This window comes from Oncorhynchus nerka, unplaced genomic scaffold (assembly GCF_034236695.1).
Source record: "Oncorhynchus nerka isolate Pitt River unplaced genomic scaffold, Oner_Uvic_2.0 unplaced_scaffold_874, whole genome shotgun sequence".
Lineage (NCBI taxonomy): Eukaryota > Metazoa > Chordata > Actinopteri > Salmoniformes > Salmonidae > Oncorhynchus > Oncorhynchus nerka.
This window is the reverse complement of record NW_027040412.1, coordinates 164,179-173,846: the sequence shown is the minus strand read 5'-3', so window position 1 is coordinate 173,846 and position 9,668 is coordinate 164,179. Positions and strand designations below refer to the sequence as shown.

General features: G+C 48.4%; 1 pseudogene; it reads right to left on the bottom strand.

Moving 5' to 3' along the window:
- Positions 1-869: 869 nt before the first annotated feature.
- Positions 870-9,668, bottom strand: part of LOC135570955 (ribosome biogenesis protein wdr12-like) — a 34,601-nt pseudogene continuing 25,802 nt past the window's right edge.

Here is a 9,668-nt window from a genome sequence, read left to right as displayed (position 1 = left end):
TCGTCTACGCTCCAGGGTCTGTCTCAGTCTGTCTCGTCTCGCTCCAGGGTCTGTCTCAGTCTGTCTCCAGTCTGTCTCAGTCTGTCTCGTCTACGCTCCAGGGTCTGTCTCAGTCTGTCTCGTCTACGCTCCAGGGTCTGTCTCAGTCTGTCTCCAGTCTGTCTCGTCTACGCTCCAGGGTCTGTCTCCAGGGTCTGTCTCGTCTACGCTCCAGGGTCTGTCTCCAGTCTGTCTCAGTCTGTCTCGTCTCGCTCCAGGGTCTGTCTCCAGTCTGTCTCGTCTACGCTCCAGGGTCTGTCTCCAGTCTGTCTCAGTCTGTCTCGTCTACGCTCCAGGGTCTGTCTCAGTCTGTCTCAGTCTGTCTCGTCTACGCTCCAGGGTCTGTCTCCAGTCTGTCTCAGTCTGTCTCGTCTACGCTCCAGGGTCTGTCTCCAGTCTGTCTCCAGTCTGTCTCGTCTACGCTCCAGGGTCTGTCTCAGTCTGTCTCGTCTGTCCTACGCTCCAGGGTCTGTCTCCAGTCTGTCTCAGTCTGTCTCGTCTACGCTCCAGGGTCTGTCTCAGTCTGTCTCAGTCTGTCTCGTCTACAGGCTCCAGCGTCTGTCTCCAGTCTGTCTCGTCTACGCTCCAGGGTCTGTCTCCAGTCTGTCTCCAGTCTGTCTCGTCTACGCTCCAGGGTCTGTCTCCAGTCTGTCTCGTCTACGCTCCAGGGTCTGTCTCCAGTCTGTCTCGTCTACGCTCCAGGGTCTGTCTCCAGTCTGTCTCGTCTACGCTCCAGGGTCTGTCTCCAGTCTGTCTCGTCTACGCTCCAGGGTCTGTCTCCAGTCTGTCTCAGTCTGTCTCAGTCTGTCTCTCGTCTACAGGCTCAGGGTCTGTCTCCAGTCTGTCTCGTCTACGCTCCAGGGTCTGTCTCCAGGGTCTGTCTCGTCTACGCTCCAGGGTCTGTCTCCAGTCTGTCTCCAGTCTGTCTCGTCTACGCTCCAGGGTCTGTCTCCAGTCTGTCTCGTCTACGCTCCAGGGTCTGTCTCCAGTCTGTCTCGTCTACGCTCCAGGGTCTGTCTCCAGTCTGTCTCGTCTATGCTCCAGGGTCTGTCTCCAGTCTGTCTCCAGTCTGTCTCCAGTCTGTCTTCAGTCTGTCTCGTCTACGCTCCAGGGTCTGTCTCCAGTCTGTCTCCAGTCTGTCTCGTCTACGCTCCAGGGTCTGTCTCCGGTCTGTCTCCAGGGTCTGTCTCCAGGGTCTGTCTCGTCTACGCTCCAGGGTCTGTCTCCAGTCTGTCTCGTCTACGCTCCAGGGTCTGTCTCCAGTCTGTCTCGTCTACGCTCCAGGGTCTGTCTCCAGTCTGTCTCGTCTACGCTCCAGCGTCTGTCTCGCAGGCTGTGTATCTGTATGTGTACAGCTTGTTGTCAGCTCCTCCACTCAACATCAACTGCAAGAGGAAGAGACAGAGGGAACACAAAACGTTAATACAGGCTAGATGTGTGTTGTTGTCTCTCCAGGTTAATACAGGCTAGATGTGTTGTTGTCTCTCCAGGTTAATACAGGCTAGATGTGTGTTGTTGTCTCTCCAGGTGGTTAATACAGGCTAGATGTGTGTTGTCTCCTCTCCAGGTTAATACAGGCTAGATGTGTGTTGTCTCTCCAGGTTAATACAGGCTAGATGTGTGTTGTTGTCTCTCCAGGTTAATACAGGCTAGATGTGTGTTGTTGTCTCTCCAGGTTAATACAGGCTAGATGTGTGTTGTTGTCTCTCCAGGTTAATACAGGCTAGATGTGTGTTGTTGTCTCTCCAGGTTAATACAGGCTAGATGTGTGTTGTTGTCTCTCCAGGTTAATACAGGCTAGATGTGTGTTGTTGTCTCTCCAGGTTAATACAGGCTAGATGTGTGTTGTCTCTCCAGGTTAATACAGGCTAGATGTGTGTTGTCTCTCCAGGTTAATACAGGCTAGATGTGTGTTGTTGTCTCTCCAGGTTAATACAGGCTAGATGTGTGTTGTCTCTCCAGGTTAATACAGGCTAGATGTGTGTTGTCTCTCCAGGTTAATACAGGCTAGATGTGTGTTGTCTCTCCAGGTTAATACAGGCTAGATGTGTGTTGTTGTCTCTCCAGGTTAATACAGGCTAGATGTGTGTTATTGTCTCTCCAGGTTAATACAGGCTAGATGTGTGTTGTCTCTCCAGGTTAATACAGGCTAGATGTGTGTTGTTGTCTCTCCAGGTTAATACAGGCTAGATGTGTGTTGTTGTCTCTCCAGGTTAATACAGGCTAGATGTGTGTTGTCTCCTCTCCAGGTTAATACAGGCTAGATGTGTGTTGTCTCTCCAGGTTAATACAGGCTAGATGTGTGTTGTTGTCTCTCCAGGTTAATACAGGCTAGATGTGTGTTGTCTCTCCAGGTTAATACAGGCTAGATGTGTGTTGTTGTCTCTCCAGGTTAATACAGGCTAGATGTGTGTTATTGTCTCTCCAGGTTAATACAGGCTAGATGTGTGTTGTCTCTCCAGGTTAATACAGGCTAGATGTGTGTTGTTGTCTCTCCAGGTTAATACAGGCTAGATGTGTGTTGTTGTCTCTCCAGGTTAATACAGGCTAGATGTGTGTTGTTGTCTCTCCAGGTTAATACAGGCTAGATGTGTGTTGTTGTCTCCTCTCCAGGTTAATACAGGCTAGATGTGTGTTGTTGTCTCTCCAGGTTAATACAGGCTAGATGTGTGTTGTTGTCTCTCCAGGTTAATACAGGCTAGATGTGTGTTGTCTCTCCAGGTTAATACAGGCTAGATGTGTGTTGTTGTCTCTCCAGGTTAATACAGGCTAGATGTGTGTTGTTGTCTCTCCAGGTTAATACAGGCTAGATGTGTGTTGTTGTCTCCTCTCCAGGTTAATACAGGCTAGATGTGTGTTGTCTCTCCAGGTTAATACAGGCTAGATGTGTGTTGTCTCTCCAGGTTAATACAGGCTAGATGTGTGTTGTTGTCTCTCCAGGTTAATACAGGCTAGATGTGTGTTGTCTCTCTCCAGGTTAATACAGGCTAGATGTGTGTTGTTGTCTCTCCAGGTTAATACAGGCTAGATGTGTGTTGTCTCTCCAGGTTAATACAGGCTAGATGTGTGTTGTTGTCTCTCCAGGTTAATACAGGCTAGATGTGTGTTGTTGTCTCTCCAGGTTAATACAGGCTAGATGTGTGTTGTTGTCTCTCCAGGTTAATACAGGCTAGATGTGTGTTGTTGTCTCCTCTCCAGGTTAATACAGGCTAGATGTGTGTTGTTGTCTCTCCAGGTTAATACAGGCTAGATGTGTGTTGTTGTCTCTCCAGGTTAATACAGGCTAGATGTGTGTTGTCTCTCCAGGTTAATACAGGCTAGATGTGTGTTGTCTCTCCAGGTTAATACAGGCTAGATGTGTGTTGTTGTCTCTCCAGGTTAATACAGGCTAGATGTGTGTTGTTGTCTCCTCTCCAGGTTAATACAGGCTAGATGTGTGTTGTCTCTCCAGGTTAATACAGGCTAGATGTGTGTTGTTGTCTCTCCAGGTTAATACAGGCTAGATGTGTGTTGTCTCTCCAGGGTAATACAGGCTAGATGTGTGTTGTCTCTCCAGGTTAATACAGGCTAGATGTGTGTTGTCTCCCCAGGTTAATACAGGCTAGATGTGTTGTTGTCTCTCCAGGTTAATACAGGCTAGATGTGTGTTGTTGTCTCTCCAGGTTAATACAGGCTAGATGTGTGCTGGTGTCTCTCCAGGTTAATACAGGCTAGATGTGTGTTGTCTCTCCAGGTTAATACAGGCTAGATGTGTGTTGTCTCTCCAGGTTAATACAGGCTAGATGTGTGTTGTTGTCTCTCCAGGTTAATACAGGCTAGATGTGTGTTGTTGTCTCTCAGGTTAATACAGGCTAGATGTGTTGTTGTCTCTCAGGTTAATACAGGCTAGATGTGTGTTGTTGTCTCTCCAGGTTAATACAGGCTAGATGTGTGTTGTTGTCTCTCCAGGTTAATACAGGCTAGATGTGTGTTGTCTCTCCAGGTTAATACAGGCTAGATGTGTGTTGTTGTCTCTCCAGGTTAATACAGGCTAGATGTGTGTTGTCTCTCCAGGTTAATACAGGCTAGATGTGTGTTGTCTCTCCAGGTTAATACAGGCTAGATGTGTGTTGTTGTCTCTCCAGGTTAATACAGGCTAGATGTGTGTTGTTGTCTCTCCAGGTTAATACAGGCTAGATGTGTGTTGTTGTCTCTCCAGGTTAATACAGGCTAGATGTGTGTTGTTGTCTCTCCAGGTTAATACAGGCTAGATGTGTGTTGTCTCTCCAGGTTAATACAGGCTAGATGTGTGTTGTTGTCTCTCCAGGTTAATACAGGCTAGATGTGTGTTGTTGTCTCTCCAGGTTAATACAGGCTAGATGTGTGTTGTTGTCTCTCCAGGTTAATACAGGCTAGATGTGTGTTGTCTCTCTCCAGGTTAATACAGGCTAGATGTGTGTTGTTGTCTCTCCAGGTTAATACAGGCTAGATGTGTGTTGTTGTCTCTCCAGGTTAATACAGGCTAGATGTGTGTTGTCTCCTCTCCAGGTTAATACAGGCTAGATGTGTGTTGTTGTCTCTCCAGGTTAATACAGACTAGATGTGTGTTATTGTCTCTCCAGGTTAATACAGGCTAGATGTGTGTTGTTGTCTCTCCAGGTTAATACAGGCTAGATGTGTGTTGTTGTCTCTCCAGGTTAATACAGGCTAGATGTGTGTTGTTGTCTCTCCAGGTTAATACAGGCTAGATGTGTGTTGTTGTCTCTCCAGGTTAATACAGGCTAGATGTGTGTTGTCTCCTCTCCAGGTTAATACAGGCTAGATGTGTGTTGTCTCTCCAGGTTAATACAGGCTAGATGTGCGTTGTCTCTCCAGGTTAATACAGGCTAGATGTGTGTTGTCTCTCCAGGTTAATACAGGCTAGATGTGTGTTGTCTCTCCAGGTTAATACAGGCTAGATGTGTGTTGTTGTCTCTCCAGGTTAATACAGGCTAGATGTGTGTTGTTGTCTCTCCAGGTTAATACAGACTAGATGTGTGTTATTGTCTCTCCAGGTTAATACAGGCTAGATGTGTGTTGTTGTCTCTCCAGGTTAATACAGGCTAGATGTGTGTTGTCTCTCCAGGTTAATACAGGCTAGATGTGTGTTGTTGTCTCTCCAGGTTAATACAGGCTAGATGTGTGTTATTGTCTCTCCAGGTTAATACAGGCTAGATGTGTGTTGTCTCCTCTCCAGGTTAATACAGGCTAGATGTGTGTTGTTGTCTCTCCAGGTTAATACAGGCTAGATGTGTGTTGTTGTCTCTCCAGGTTAATACAGGCTAGATGTGTGTTGTCTCCTCTCCAGGTTAATACAGGCTAGATGTGTGTTGTTGTCTCTCCAGGTTAATACAGGCTAGATGTGTGTTGTCTCTCCAGGTTAATACAGGCTAGATGTGTGTTGTCTCTCCAGGTTAATACAGGCTAGATGTGTGTTGTTGTCTCTCCAGGTTAATACAGGCTAGATGTGTGTTGTTGTCTCTCCAGGTTAATACAGGCTAGATGTGTGTTGTTGTCTCTCCAGGTTAATACAGGCTAGATGTGTGTTGTTGTCTCTCCAGGTTAATACAGGCTAGATGTGTGTTGTCTCCTCTCCAGGTTAATACAGGCTAGATGTGTGTTGTCTCCTCTCCAGGTTAATACAGGCTAGATGTGTGTTGTCTCTCCAGGTTAATACAGGCTAGATGTGCGTTGTCTCTCCAGGTTAATACAGGCTAGATGTGTGTTGTCTCTCCAGGTTAATACAGGCTAGATGTGTGTTGTCTCTCCAGGTTAATACAGGCTAGATGTGTGTTGTTGTCTCTCCAGGTTAATACAGGCTAGATGTGTGTTGTTGTCTCTCCAGGTTAATACAGACTAGATGTGTGTTATTGTCTCTCCAGGTTAATACAGGCTAGATGTGTGTTGTTGTCTCTCCAGGTTAATACAGGCTAGATGTGTGTTGTCTCTCCAGGTTAATACAGGCTAGATGTGTGTTGTTGTCTCTCCAGGTTAATACAGGCTAGATGTGTGTTATTGTCTCTCCAGGTTAATACAGGCTAGATGTGTGTTGTCTCCTCTCCAGGTTAATACAGGCTAGATGTGTGTTGTTGTCTCTCCAGGTTAATACAGGCTAGATGTGTGTTGTTGTCTCTCCAGGTTAATACAGGCTAGATGTGTGTTGTCTCCTCTCCAGGTTAATACAGGCTAGATGTGTGTTGTTGTCTCTCCAGGTTAATACAGGCTAGATGTGTGTTGTCTCTCCAGGTTAATACAGGCTAGATGTGTGCTGTCTCTCCAGGTTAATACAGGCTAGATGTGTGTTGTTGTCTCTCCAGGTTAATACAGGCTAGATGTGTGTTGTCGTCTCTCCAGGTTAATACAGGCTAGATGTGTGTTGTTGTCTCTCCAGGTTAATACAGGCTAGATGTGTGTTGTCTCTCCAGGTTAATACAGGCTAGATGTGTGTTGTCTCCTCTCCAGGTTAATACAGGCTAGATGTGTGTTGTTGTCTCTCCAGGTTAATACAGGCTAGATGTGTGTTGTTGTCTCTCCAGGTTAATACAGGCTAGATGTGTGTTGTCTCCTCTCCAGGTGGTTAATACAGGCTAGATGTGTGTTGTCTCCTCTCCAGGTTAATACAGGCTAGATGTGTGTTGTTGTCTCTCCAGGTTAATACAGGCTAGATGTGTGTTGTTGTCTCTCCAGGTTAATACAGGCTAGATGTGTGTTGTTGTCTCTCCAGGTTAATACAGGCTAGATGTGTGTTGTTGTCTCTCCAGGTTAATACAGGCTAGATGTGTGTTGTTGTCTCTCCAGGTTAATACAGGCTAGATGTGTGTTGTCTCCTCTCCAGGTTAATACAGGCTAGATGTGTGTTGTTGTCTCTCCAGGTTAATACAGGCTAGATGTGTGTTGTTGTCTCTCCAGGTTAATACAGGCTAGATGTGTGTTGTCTCTCCAGGTTAATACAGGCTAGATGTGTGTTGTTGTCTCTCCAGGTTAATACAGGCTAGATGTGTGTTGTTGTCTCTCCAGGTTAATACAGGCTAGATGTGTGTTGTTGTCTCTCCAGGTTAATACAGGCTAGATGTGTGTTGTCTCTCCAGGTTAATACAGGCTAGATGTGTGTTGTTGTCTCTCCAGGTTAATACAGACTAGATGTGTGTTGTTGTCTCTCCAGGTTAATACAGGCTAGATGTGTGTTGTCTCTCCAGGTTAATACAGGCTAGATGTGTGTTGTTGTCTCTCCAGGTTAATACAGGCTAGATGTGTGTTATTGTCTCTCCAGGTTAATACAGGCTAGATGTGTGTTGTCTCTCCAGGTTAATACAGGCTAGATGTGTGTTGTTGTCTCTCCAGGTTAATACAGGCTAGATGTGTGTTGTTGTCTCTCCAGGTTAATACAGGCTAGATGTGTGTTGTCTCTCCAGGTTAATACAGGCTAGATGTGTGTTGTTGTCTCTCCAGGTTAATACAGGCTAGATGTGTGTTGTTGTCTCTCCAGGTTAATACAGGCTAGATGTGTGTTGTCTCCTCTCCAGGTGGTTAATACAGGCTAGATGTGTGTTGTTGTCTCTCCAGGTTAATACAGGCTAGATGTGTGTTGTTGTCTCTCCAGGTTAATACAGGCTAGATGTGTGTTGTTGTCTCTCCAGGTTAATACAGGCTAGATGTGTGTTGTTGTCTCTCCAGGTTAATACAGGCTAGATGTGTGTTGTTGTCTCTCCAGGTTAATACAGGCTAGATGTGTGTTGTCTCTCCGGGTTAATACAGGCTAGATGTGTGTTGTTGTCTCCTCTCCAGGTTAATACAGGCTAGATGTGTGTTATTGTCTCTCCAGGTTAATACAGGCTAGATGTGTGCTGGTGTCTCTCCAGGTGGTTAATACAGGCTAGATGTGTGTTGTCTCTCCAGGTTAATACAGGCTAGATGTGTGTTGTTGTCTCTCCAGGTTAATACAGGCTAGATGTGTGTTGTTGTCTCTCCAGGTTAATACAGGCTAGATGTGTGTTGTTGTCTCTCCAGGTTAATACAGGCTAGATGTGTGTTGTTGTCTCTCCAGGTTAATACAGGCTAGATGTGTGTTGTTGTCTCTCCAGGTTAATACAGGCTAGATGTGTGTTGTCTCTCCAGGTTAATACAGGCTAGATGTGCTGGTGTCTCTCCAGGTTAATACAGGCTAGATGTGTGTTGTTGTCTCTCCAGGTTAATACAGGCTAGATGTGTGCTGGTGTCTCACCCTGCTGTCAGTCCAGTCCACACAGAGCACCTTGTCCTCATGGGCAGACACATCATACAAAGGGGTCTTGCAGCTGGAATACAAAACACACTTTTGTAGCACCTAGATCCCCCACCACCCCGGGCCTCTAACCCCTAGCACCCCGGCCTCTAACCCCTAGCCCCCGGCCTCTAACCCCTACCCCCCCCAGCCTCTAACCCCTACCACCCCCAGCCTCTAACCCCTACCACCCCAGCCTCTAACCCCTACCACCCCCAGCCTCTAACCCCTACCACCCCCAGCCTCTAACCCCCTACCCACCCCAGGCTCTAACCCTACCCACTCCAGGCTCTAACCCCTACCACCCCAGCCTCTAACCCCTACCCACCCCAGGCTCTAACCCCTACCCACCCCAGCCTCTAACCCCTACCACCCCAGCCTCTAACCCCTACCACCCCAGCCTCTAACCCCTACCACCCCAGCCTCTAACCCCTACCACCCCAGCCTCTAACCCCTACCACCCCAGCCTCTAACCCCTACCACCCCAGCCTCTAACCCCTACCACCCCAGCCTCTAACCCCTACCACCTAGCCTCTAACCCCTACCCCGCCAGCCTCTAACCCCTACCACCCCAGGCTCTAACCCCTACCCACCCCAGGCTCTAACCCCTACCCACCCCAGCCTCTAACCCCTACCACCCCCAGCCTCTAACCCCTACCACCCCCAGCCTCTAACCCCTACCCACCCCAGGCTCTAACCCCTACCCACCCCAGGCTCTAACCCCTACCCACACCAGCCTCTAACCCCCACCCCAGCCTCTAACCCTACCACCCCCAGCCTCTAACCCCTACCACCCCAGCCTCTAACCCCTACCACCCCAGCCTCTAACCCCTACCACCGCCAGCCTCTAACCCCTACCACCGCCAGCCTCTAACCCCTACCCACGCCAGCCTCTAACCCCTACCACCCCAGGCTCTAACCCCTACCCACCCCAGCCTCTAACCCCTACCCCACCCCAGCCTCTAACCCCTACCACCCCAGCCTCTAACCCCTACCACCCCAGCCTCTAACCCCTACCACCGCCAGCCTCTAACCCCTACCACCCCCAGCCTCTAACCCCTACACCCCAGTCTCTAACCCCTACCACCCCAGCCTCTAACCCCTACCACCCCAGCCTCTAACCCCTACCACCCCAGCCTCTAATCCCTACAGCATACAGACCTCCTGGTGTCCCAGAGTTTGACCAGGTTGTCGAGGGAACCAGACACCAGTTGGTGCTCATGGGAAGGAGCCCACTTCACCGCTGTGACCCAGCCGCTGTGAGAGGTAAGAGACAGCAACACCAACGACCCGTCTACACAAACACACACACAAACAGATTAATTCACACCTTATGGAACAGCGGGGACTG